At 50.0% G+C, this 11,825-nt stretch overlaps 1 long non-coding RNA gene across 1 annotated transcript; it reads left to right on the top strand.

The window, feature by feature from the left end:
- The first annotated feature begins 436 nt into the window (after positions 1-436).
- On the top strand, positions 437-914 carry LOC125525600. Its single transcript, XR_007291366.1, has 3 exons — positions 437-463; positions 633-748; positions 834-914. It is a non-coding gene; the product is annotated as an uncharacterized LOC125525600 (long non-coding RNA).
- Positions 915-11,825: the final 10,911 nt, after the last annotated feature.

The following is an 11,825-nucleotide window of genomic DNA, read 5'->3' as shown; positions in this document are numbered from 1 at the left end:
TCCCCACTGCATCGCCACCCCCAAGCCACCTCCCTTCCCTAACCCTACACCCGTACCTCAACCTGCGCCACAACCCGTCGGATCCCCCTTCTCCGCTGCCGCTCCCCCTCCTCTCCCCTCAACCGGCGGCCAGATCCACCCACTCCCTCTCCCCACCCACTCACCGAACTCGCTCTCCGTCGCCGCCATCTAGGCCGGCAGCCATCTCCGGCGTGCAAGGCGTCGGTGACCAAGGAGGAGGCATGGAGATGAGCTTCGGGGGCGGAGGTGGAGGGGAGTGCTCATCGTCGTCCGCGGCGTCGATATAGTTCAGCGGTGCCCCTCCCCCCCGCCTCCCACCCCCTCGCCGCCTCCTCCTCCTTCCTCCAGCACTACGTATCCAACCTCGCCTCTCGCTTCGCCGCCCCGCGCTCGCCGCCCCGCACTCTGGTCTCAAGAGCTCGCCAGAATGGTCGCCCATAGGGTAAGCTCCTCCTCCCTCCCTCTCTCTCTCTCTCTCTCTCTCTCTCTCTCTCTCTCTCTCTCTCTCTCTCTCTCTCTCCCCCCCCCCCCCCCCCCCCCCCAGTCCTATAGATCCGCCGCGCCGTCGATCTTACCCCCATCGTGGCTGACCTCTCTGTGTTTGCGTGCAGTTCCACCAGTACCAGGTGGTGGGTCACGCGCTGCCGACCCCCGGCGATGAGCAGCCCAAGATCTACCGCATGAAGCTCTGGGCCACCAACGAGGTCCGCGCCAAGTCCAAGTTCTGGTCAGTCTCCTCCCCCAACCTCGATCTTCCTCGCGCGCTGGTTTCGTCGGCGCTTATGTGTTTGATTGTTTGGTTGTTTGCGCAGGTACTTCCTGAGGAAGCTCAAGAAGGTGAAGAAGGCCAACGGCCAGATGCTCGCCATCAACGAGGTATATCACTTCTCTCCAGTTGCCATGATCCGTGGATGCAACTTTAACTGTGCTGGCTGGCACTAACTGCCGTGGTTGTGCAATAGATCATTTTTGGTACCGTGTTGGTCTTATGTATGGCGAAGACACTTGATTTTAGTTGCTGCATAGGGAGATGTATGCAGCGTCGCAGTGTTCTAGCTTTAACCAAACGGTAGAATAATATTGTTTCTGTGGATCGTGCCGAGGTTTTGGTGGTTTCTACTGAAGGTCCTTGGTTCCTTACTAGGTCATGTATATTGGTCGTGACCTCACTTGTATGTTAGGTTTAGTTCGTGTGTTCTGTGATGTTGCTGAAATAGGGTATTTGGTAGATTTATACCAGATCATGTAAGTTGGTTCTGGCCTCATTCGGTGTGAATTTAAATTGAACGAGCCACTCTCTTAAACAACACTGCGACACTAAGTTCACTTTGCTCTTGTCTTGTTATGTAATAAGTGTTCTCAGTTGGTATCAAATGCGGTACCCTGTTCACCCCGCTTCTGTTATGTTACAAGTGTTTTGAATTAAGTCCATAAATGATTGTTGTCCAGTGCACACAGTAGCACTGCAAAATGCAAGTATGCTGATTATTTTTTGAAAACTCTATATCTTATTTCTAGCATCTTATACATGTAAAAAGAGAGTTAGAAAATGTGAATTAAGTGTAACCATGAGCTTTGTTTGTTCTTGTACTCTTTGTACGTTCCTGGTCGCCACCACCGACTGCGAGCGGGGGTCCTGGTCCTCTCCCTCGTCGTCCTCGGCGGCGGCATCGCGGCTTGGCGCCATCGCCGTGCCCTGTGTCAACATCACGATCAGCTTCACGGATCGCCGTCTTCACGGTACGCACGCACACATTTCTGAAATCCACAGTCAACAGTTTGGTGTACGCGCTGACTACTGAATCATGAGACATGCGTGTGGTTGTGCTTGTGCAGAGGTTGGTCGAAGAGGGCTAGAGTTCATGCCGTTCCTGCTGTCCCTGTTCGTGTTCCTCTTCGGCACCTCCTAGTTCATCTTCAACCTCATCCTGGTGAGATTTCCATCCAACCCTCCCCATCCCCATGGTGCTCTTTCTAGTTAGTACTCGTCCGAGAGAGTTGCTTGGAGTAACTATACTCAAGATGCAATCGCAGTAGGATTAGTTGCTTGGAGTATTTAACAAGACCGAACAAGATTTAACTTGTCAAGGTTTAACAATATTTCTTAGTAAAGCTGAGCAGAGTATATATTCTGAACATGCAAGCATAAATATTCTCAGCATAAGTACATGATTAGGAGTATCATGCTTCTGAATATCTCCAAGCTGGATATTTCCATTAAACATGTTTCTGAATACCTCCCATATATATTTCCGTTAGTCTGCTTAGTGCATCATTAAGATTATAAGCATCATTTTCATTGAATCCTGGTTACATATTTGTGTGTACTCAAGTTGAAAATGGGACTTGGAATAATATGCAAGTTTCATCTTTTCTATTGCAGCGAGTGGGTCGGTTATGCACTGGTAGCATCCTTGCTACTAGCGGTGGGCGCGATGGTCCGGGCCAAGCAGAGAAAGATAGGTGAGATATGCTCAGAGGTGATCATCGACAAGTCCTCGGACAAGATGAAGATGGAGAGTATAGTGGAGGCACATCACATCATGGAGAAGGTGCACGAGTACGTCAAGATGACGAACGTCGTGATCCTCAGGCTATGGTCCATTATTCTAGCCCGGTCACCAAAGGTATATATCATTGCACACTAGTCTTGATCATTGACCATCCTTTGTGTAATATTGGGGTACCGTCCGTCACATATGGTTCTGGACTATAATGTTTTGTGTACTGTTCATTGTCCTGATCATTGTTTCAGTTAAATTCAGTCCAAATTCAGTCCAGGAGTACTCCAAATTTAGTCCAAACACAGTCCAGATATTGTTTTGGTTTCCTTGTACTCCAAATTCATTCCAAACACAGTCCAGGAGTATAAACAAGTTTATAGATTCAGTCCAATTTCACTTGTGCAGGAAATTCACCTGTGCGGCGGCGGTGGGGAAGGAGCAGCACCGGCAGCCCTGACAGAGGAAGCCATGTTGCCGTTTTGTTTGTTCCCAGCCTTGACTATGGTTGTCTTGCTGTTTTGTTTGTTCCCAGCCTTGACTATGGTTGTCTTGCCATTTTGTTTGTTCCCAGCCTTGACTATGGTTGTCCAGCGAGTCCGGCATGTCGTCATTTTCTTGTAAAGCAGTATTGTATCACACTTGTAGAGCTCGTTACACATGTAGATCTTGTAAAGTACTGTATTACACATGGTCATATGTATTGGCAACGTGATCTGGTTGCTCTTATTTGAAGTATCATGTGTGCTTTTGTCTGCCAAGTTAAATACTAGTTGAAATATGAAGAATATGAACCTGATAGATGGGACTCACTTACCAGACCCAAACCTGACAACTGGGACCCATCTGACTGGTGGACCCATTTAATAAAAAAGGAAATTATAATTATTTAGACGAAAAGGCCAAGGCCCAATAATAAAAAGGCTGCAATGTTGGGCCAGGCCCATGAAGTCGACCAAAAATTGACAGAAAAAATATAGAAAGGCTGAATTAATGGGCTAGGCCCATGTAGAAAACTGAATTGGACCGGGCTGAATCTTGTGCCACATCAGCTTGCCACGCTAGATGCCTACGTGGCCTGGGGAGGTTGCTAGTGACCAAAACGCCACAGTAGACGTATTTTGGTCATAAACGTCTACGACCATTCCAGAAGAAAGGTCGCTATAGTCAGTTTACGACGGCTAGCTTTTGACCTTATGTTTTTGGTCACAAAAAGGTCACAAATGGAAATTTGTGACCATTCAGTGACCAATAGTGGTGGTCACAAGTTGACATACTTCTTGTAGTGCCCGTAAACATAGAGGCATATGATGGAACAACAGACCCTGGAGTCTGGATCGAGGATTATATCCTCCACATACATATGGCTAGAGGAGATGATCTCCATGCCATAAAATATTTACCCCTTAAGCTTAAAGGGCCAGCCCGGCATTGGCTTAAAAGCCTTCCCGAAAACACAATTGGAAGCTGGGAAGAGCTCGAGGATGCTTTTCGAGCAAACTTTCAAGGGACCTATGTCCGCCCTCCGGATGCAGACGATCTTAGTCACATAACTCAACAACCCGGAGAATCAGCTCGGCAATTCTGGAATAGATTCCTCACTAAAAAGAATCAGATAGTCGACTGTCCAGACGCCGAAGCCTTAGCAGCTTTCAGGCATAACGTCCGAGACGAATGGCTCGCCAGACACCTCGGCCAAGAAAAGCCAAGAACAATGGCCGCACTAACAAGCCTCATGACCCGCTTTTGTGCAGGGGAGGACAGCTGGTTGGCAAGGTGCAGCCCCAGCGACCCAAGTACATCCGAAACTAGGGATGGAAACGGAAAACCGCGACGCAACAAGGACCGTCACTGGACTAAGGACAAAAGTCCGAAGAGCACGACAGTTAATGCCGGATTCAAAGGCTCACGACAAAATCAGGAAAAATCGCCCCCCTCAGGATAACAGGGACGATCCATCCAACTTAAATAAAATCCTGGACAGGATATGTCAAATACACAGTACTCCCGGGAAGCCTGCTAACCATACCCACATAGATTGTTGGGTTTTCAAACAATCCGGCAGACTCAATGCCGAACACAAGGGGCTCGACACACCAAGCAAAGACGAGGACGAACCCCAAAAGAAGAGCACCAGGAAACAAAAGAACTTCCCACAAGAAGTAAAGACAGTGAACTTACTTCACATAACAAAATGTGCGGCGCCATAAAGGTACGCACCACACAACCTGTCCCCAAAGGGTCCCGCCACTGGTTGTCAAAACCAATCATCTTCGATCAGCTAGATTATTCTAGAAATATCAAGAATGCAGGCCGGACTGCCTTGATACTCGATCCAATAATTGGCGGACTCCGATTTTCAAATGTCCTTATGGATAGCGGCAGTGGACTAAACCTGATATATCAGGATACAATCCATCACATGGGGATAAACCCAGTAAGAATCCGCCACAGCAAAACCTCCTTTCAAGGGGTAACACCTGGTCCGGACACCTATTGTATGGGTTTTCTCCGGCTCAAAGTCATATTCGGCTCTGCCGATAACTTCCGCCATGAAAAGCTGACCTTCCATATCGTCCCGTTCTCAACTCGCTATCAAGCACTACTGGGACGCGAAGCTTTCGCCCGCTTTAACGCAATACCGCATTATACATCTCTCACGCTTAAGATGCCCGGTCCACGAGGCATCATCTCTTTGAATGGGAAGCACTAAAGTGCGCCTCCCCAAGCGGAGGACTGTGCGGCCGCTTTAACAGCCCCACAGTAAAATGGCCTCACCGGCCAAAAAACTTCAAAATAGGTCATTAAAGACCACGAACGCGGATAGACGAGTTCGGGACAAAATCATCATTGATGCAGGCTTAGTGGCCATATACCCCCACTAGGGGCTCCATGCATATACAATAAGGGACAATAAAGCTCAATTTTATATATTTTACTTTATAATTTGTTTATTTTAAACTTTTGTTCGGCACGACCCGTTTTCAACTCAGTTCCTCTCTTTTACAGATGAACGTCGTGCGGCGCCCGTCCAGGATACGGCACAACGGAGACACAGGCGCAGACGTGTAGTAGGGACCCGTCCTAAAGGATTCTTTTTAGATTAAGACCCTGCGTAAACCTTTTTTACTGTCTCTTGTTGATACACATCCCCTGGTTTTTTCTGATATAACCAAAGGAGGAGGCTGGCGTCTTGGCATGTGGCCACGTCAGAATTTTTGCACGTACCTGGACACTAGGGGCTTTTTTAATAAAGAGTGCTGTTTTGCCCGCACTCATAAAGACCGAACACCTTAGGGAGTGTTCGGCGTCGCGAGTTTTGGCATTATATGCATTAGCTCCGAATCATGTCTTTGGTCAAATGTTGGGTTGCCCGGCTCCTGAGTTCGGCTACCTTACGTTCCGCTCTATCGGCTAAGGTAGCACCAGGAGAACTACTGCGATTGTGCCCCAGTTCGGCCGAGCGAGCACCTCAGTAGAGAAAGCCGAAAACTGACTGTCATGATGTAGCGTGAGACTGGTCAGCCACTCGATGACCTATCGGAATCTATCGGATTCCTCCACTTTAACGAAGGGCCGCTTCCCGGTCAGGCACATACGCGCCCCGAACTCGGATGAGCGCAGTCGCCACCAAGGAGCTACTTAAATAGTCTCACCGTCAAGCTCCTATGGCTAAGTGAAAGTGTTAAAGCATTATAGTCCGGTTGCCTGGCCCGCTGCGCTATCACCTCCTTTGTAGGACCAAGACATTGGGTTAAGTGTGAAAATGCGTCTTCTGCGAGCACCCCCGCACTATGTGCGTGGGGGCTGAAGCCAACGACTGCCATCTTTTAGATTATATATATATATTAAAACGGCCGCACATGAGGTGTTCCCAATACTTGAAGGCACAAGTATAAAAAGGCCACTACTGTTTATCAAAATATTACTTTATAATTACATATGCTATCATAACATAGCATCTTTCGAGCACTGCGTCTCGATTACACGAGCGCCTTCAAGGACTTCCTGAAAATAGTGCTCGGAGGGTACTCGGCTTTTGTCCGAATCTCGGGACACAACAATGGTGGTCTCCATCTCTGCCCAGTATGTCTTGACACGGGCAAGAGCCATCCGCGCGCCCTCTATGCATGCTGACCTCTTCATTGCATTAATACGCGGCACCACGTCAAGGAATTGCTGCACCAAGCTGAAATAACTCTTCGGCTCCGATCTCCCCGGCCACAGATGACCCATGTTGTACCTCATGGCGAGTCCGGACAACCTATTCAGTTCGGCCCATTGAGCCAAACGATCGTCCACTGCTAGTGGATGCTCTGGATTGTGAAACTGCGACTAGAAAATCTTTTCCACTTCGCGATCTTTCTGATCTCGAAAGTGTTCGGCCGCATCAGCAGCACTCGCTGCCAAATCCAGATAGGTATCCTCCACGCTCCACATCCGGTCCAACGGAGCAAACTTCGGGTCGCAAAATTTCCTTCGCAGCATAAAAGGCTTTCCAGCCGCAATCTGTTCGGCCTGACGCAGCTCCTCCTTCGCAGCTCTCATCGCAGAGCGTGCGTCCTTGGCATTGGCAACGGCCTTCTCTAAGATCGTCTGTTTCGCCTGGTCTTCTTTCTCAAGAAGTCTGCAACGGTCTGCAACGCTTTTTAACTTTTCGGCCATCTTGGCCATCTCTTCCTTGCTTCGGCAATGAGCAGCCTGTTCAGCTCTCAGCTCTTCAAGGGCTTTCTTGGCAGCCGCATCACTTTCTCTGGCTTGTTCTTTAGCTCGGGCAAGTTCTGCCCTAAGACTCTCCACGGTGACCGCACCATCTGCGTCAAGCACACACATCGTAAGACACAGGCATAAAACTGTTCCTACCTGATGTAGACCGAGGAATTACATACCTTGACCCTCATCAAGCCACTTGTTGACAAGCGTGATGTCGGCATCTGCCACGTCCAGTTGCCGCTTTAGTTCGGCAAAATCGTCAGTTCGGCTCGATTTCGGACACCCTGCCGCCTACATTCAAAGGCGACATCTTAGATCTGGGATTATGATCCTCCGCGTGCCGTCATTTCTTGACGACACGCAGAGTCTTAGGGGCTACTATCTACATAGGGCGCATCTTATTCATGCGCAACTGACAAAAGTATACATTATCTAATGTACCTCGAAACCCGTCAGTAAACTTTTGGCGGCCTCATGCAATCCGCTCTCTGCGGATGAGATCCTTTCAATCACCGTGCCCATCAATGCACGATGCTCCTCCGAGATAGAAGCTCGCCCCAGCAGAATCCTTAGCTCCTCCGGCCGAGCACCAGACGGTGCCGGGCTCGTCCCATGACCTCTTTCGAAGGCCGGACGCAGAGAACCTCGGGGGGCCGCATATCTACCTTCCGCCCCTGCCGGATTCGGAGAAACCCTCCGCGACGACACCTCAGGGTCGCCCGCCTCGCTAGGCGGCACGGCAAGGGGAGGCGTCCCGCTCTCCATCATCTCCGGAAGGAGATCCCCCGAAGACGAGCTCTGCTGAGAAGGGCTGAGGTCCGAGCTACAAGGTAAAGGTTCGGTTAATCTTCTCAGATATAAATTAAGGATTTCCCTCATCCCTCAAAATGAAAATCTTTCTCTACTTACGGCTCGCTGGAGGGCTGATCCCCTTGAGGGCGTAGTCCGACCAAAGAACTCCTCGGTGTCGGACCCTCTGACGAGGATTTTCTCCCCCGCTTCGAGGCCATGGTTTCCGGGTCATCAGAGGCGGCTCTCTTCTTCCCCTTAGGAGAGGAATTGTCGGTTCCTCCCTTCGGAGCAGCCTCCTTCGAGGAGGCCATAGTTTCCTTTTCCTCCCCCTTGCTTCCCTCCAAAGGCATTATCTCCAGCATCCTGACTAGCACAGGATCAGGCCTGGTTTCGGGAAGGGGAGCCGGACACCTGATCAGCTTTGCCTTCGCTATCCACTCCTGTTTAAAAGGACGGTTCTTTTAGGGGCAAGTTTATGACAATTATACGGATAGAAGGTCCGGGCGCAAGGTTGCTTACTTGAGTATCCGGGCGATTGCAGCTTAGGCCTGCGTCCTCGGTTAAATCCGGACACATCTCTTGTGATCCGAAGATCAGTTTATACATCTCCACGGGTGTTGCTCCCATAAAGTTCTGGAGAGCTCGCGGTCCCTCCGGATTAAACTCCCACAGGCGAAGGGGGCGATGTTTGCCAGGCAATATTCAGCGAATCAGCATGACCTGCATCACCTTGACCAGGCTGAGGTCTCCTTCCAAGAGATCCTTAATGCGGCCCTGTAACAAGGGCACGTCTTTGGGCAAAGCCCAATTTAACCCTCTGTTAACCCATGACGCTAGCCGTGGTGGGGGACCCGAGCGAAAGGCAGGAAGCGCCACCCACTTGGCGCTCCGGGGAGCGGTGATATAAAACCACTCTTGTTGCCACAAGCCTAGCTCCTCTTGAAAAGAGCCCTTGGGCCATGGAGCATCAGCATTTTTTCTTATAACAGCGCCTCCGCACTCTGCGTGCCGTCCCTTGATCATCTTCGGCTCCACTTTGAAAGTCTTGAGCCACAATCCGAAGTGAGGGGTAACACGGAGGAACGCTTCGCATACAATGATAAACAAGGAGATATGGAGGATGGACTCCGGAGCTAAGTCGTGGAATTCCAGCCCGTAATAAAACAACAGTCCCCTCACAAAGGGGTCCATCGGGAAGCCCAACCCCCGAAGGAAGTGAGACACGAACACTACGCTCTCACCGGGCTGGGGACTGGGGATAGCCTGCCTTTGAGCAGGCAACCTGTGCGAAATTCCGGCGGTCAAGAACTTAGCCTCTCTCAACTTTAGCACGTCCTCCTCCGTGACGGAGGAGGGCATCCATCGGCCTTGAAGGTCAGAACCGGACATTGTCGAAGGTCCGAAGCGCCTGAAATCTGGAGCCTAGGGTGTTGGAACTCGAGGCGACGGGCGAACTCGCTTGAGATTGAAAAAAGGAGTAAGGCCCTGGTCTCTTTATAAGAGGTTGAATACCAGGAGCCCTCCCCGTAACCGTTTGGGACTCGCCTTTAATCGAGAAAACATGCTAACGGGCACGATTGGGTTACCCACGTCCGTATTGATGAGAATCCCGTGAAAGGGGGGCACACGATCTCTGCTTTGACAAGACGTGCCAAGGAAACTGCCTCGCAAAACACGCTGAGGTGGAAAAGTAAAAACGATTTGAGTAAAGGACTTGGCTGTGGTGTGATGACGCACTGCGGAATACGTCAGCAGATTTGATTTGTGTTAATATTATTCTCTCTACGGCAATATGTGGAAGCTTATTTTGCAGAGCCGGACACTACTCTTGGTGTTTACAATCTTCTATGAAGGACTTGGAGGAGGAACCCGCCTTGCAATGCCGAAGACAATTTGCGCGCCGGACTCGTCGTCATTGAAGCCTGGTTCAGGGGCTACTGAGGGACTCCTGGATTAGGGGGTGTTCGGGTAGCCGGACTATACCTTCAGCCGGACTCCAGGACTATGAAGATACAAGATTGAAGACTTCGTCCCGTGTCCGGATGGGACTTTCCTTGGCGTGGAAGGCAAGCTTGGCGATGCGGATATTCAAGATCTCCTACCATTGTAACCGACTCTATGTAACCCTAACACTATCCGGTGTCTATATAAACCGGAGGGTTTTAGTCCGTAGGGGAGCTTCATCAACTCCATATACAACAATCATACCATAGGATAGCTTCTAGGGTTTAGCCTGCTTGATCTCGTGGTGGATCTACTCTTGTACTACCCATATCATCAATATTAATCAAGCAGGACGTAGGGTTTTACCTCCATCAAGAGGGCCCGAACCTGGGTAAAACATCGTGTTCGCTGCCTCCTGTTACCATCCAGCCTAGACGCACAGTTCGGGACCTACTACCCGAGATCCGCCAGTTTTGACACCGACACCCACCTCTCTCCTAGGTGGTCTCAACCTGCCCTGTCGCTCCGCCTCAAAGTAACAGTCGGGGGCCGTCGAGAACTCAGGCCCACCACTACCTAGATGGAGCCACCTACCCCTTCATCCCCCATCTCCGAACAGTATCACAGGTAATGTATCAATGTAAAGTATATAGTATATGCCTGTGATCACCTCCCGAAGTGATCGCGGCCCAGTAGTATAGCATGGCAGACGGACAAGAATGTAGGGCCACTGATGGAAAACTAGCATCCTATACTAAGCAGGTAGGATTGCAGGTAAGGTATCAACAGTAGTAGCAAGGACAAGCTATGCATCAGGATAGGAATAACGAAAGCAGTAACATGCTACACTACTCTAATGCAAGCAGTATAGAGGAGAGTAGGCGATATCTGGTGATCAAGGGGGGGGGGCTTGCCTGGTTGCTCTGGCAAGAAGGGTTCGTCGTCGATGTAGTCGATCACAGGGGGTACCGACAGCGGCCTCAGGGTCTACCGGAAAGAAGTAACGGAGGGGAACTCAATAAATAATAGAGCAATCAAAGCATCACAAAGCATAACATGGCAATGAGCGGTACTAGGTGTGCCCTAACGCGGTGGTAGGTGATACCGCCGAAGGGGGAAAACATCCGGGAAAGTATTCCCGGTGTTTCGCGTTTTCAGACAGATGAACCGGAGGGGGAAATTTGCGTGTTTGCTATGCTAGGGATGCGTGGCAAACGAACGGGTTGCGTATCCGGATTCGTCTCGTCGTTCTGAGCAACTTTCATGTACAAAGTTTTTCCATCCGAGCTACGGTTTAATTCATATTAATTTCTAAGTTTTTAATCATTTTTGGAATTAACAGAATTAAATTAATTTGGAAATGCCATTATGATGCCAGCATGACATCAGGGTGATGTCAGCGGTCAACAATCGGTTGACTTGGTCAAACTGATGCATGGGTCCCGGTTGTCATTGACTTAGGTTAACTAAACAGGATTAGTTTAGTTTAATAAGTGATTAGGTTAATTTAACATATCTAATTAAGTTAACTAATTAAGAAATTAATTAATTAATTAATTTTTTAATTATATATTTTTTTATTCTTTTTTTAACAGGGGCGTGGTTGGGGGGCCCCACTGGGCAGTGGCCCATAGGGCCAAACGGGCGTGGGCGATGGATCAGGCGCGGGGCGCCAGGATGCCCGCCTATAGAGACGGAGGACGTCCGCCTCCGGCGGCAGTGGCGAGGCCACGGTGAGTGGCCGGAGCGGCGGAAGCCAGAGGCGGAAACGAGCGAGGTGGCTGCGGCGATGGTGCCGGTGGCAGCCGCAGGGGGAGGCGACGGGGGGCGGAGACGGTAGCTGCGACGGGGATG

The sequence above is a fragment of the Triticum urartu genome, chromosome 7, assembly GCF_003073215.2.
Source record: "Triticum urartu cultivar G1812 chromosome 7, Tu2.1, whole genome shotgun sequence".
Taxonomy (NCBI): Eukaryota; Viridiplantae; Streptophyta; class Magnoliopsida; order Poales; family Poaceae; genus Triticum; species Triticum urartu.
The sequence above is the reverse complement of the archived record's forward strand: the minus strand, read 5'-3'. Positions and strand labels throughout refer to the sequence as shown.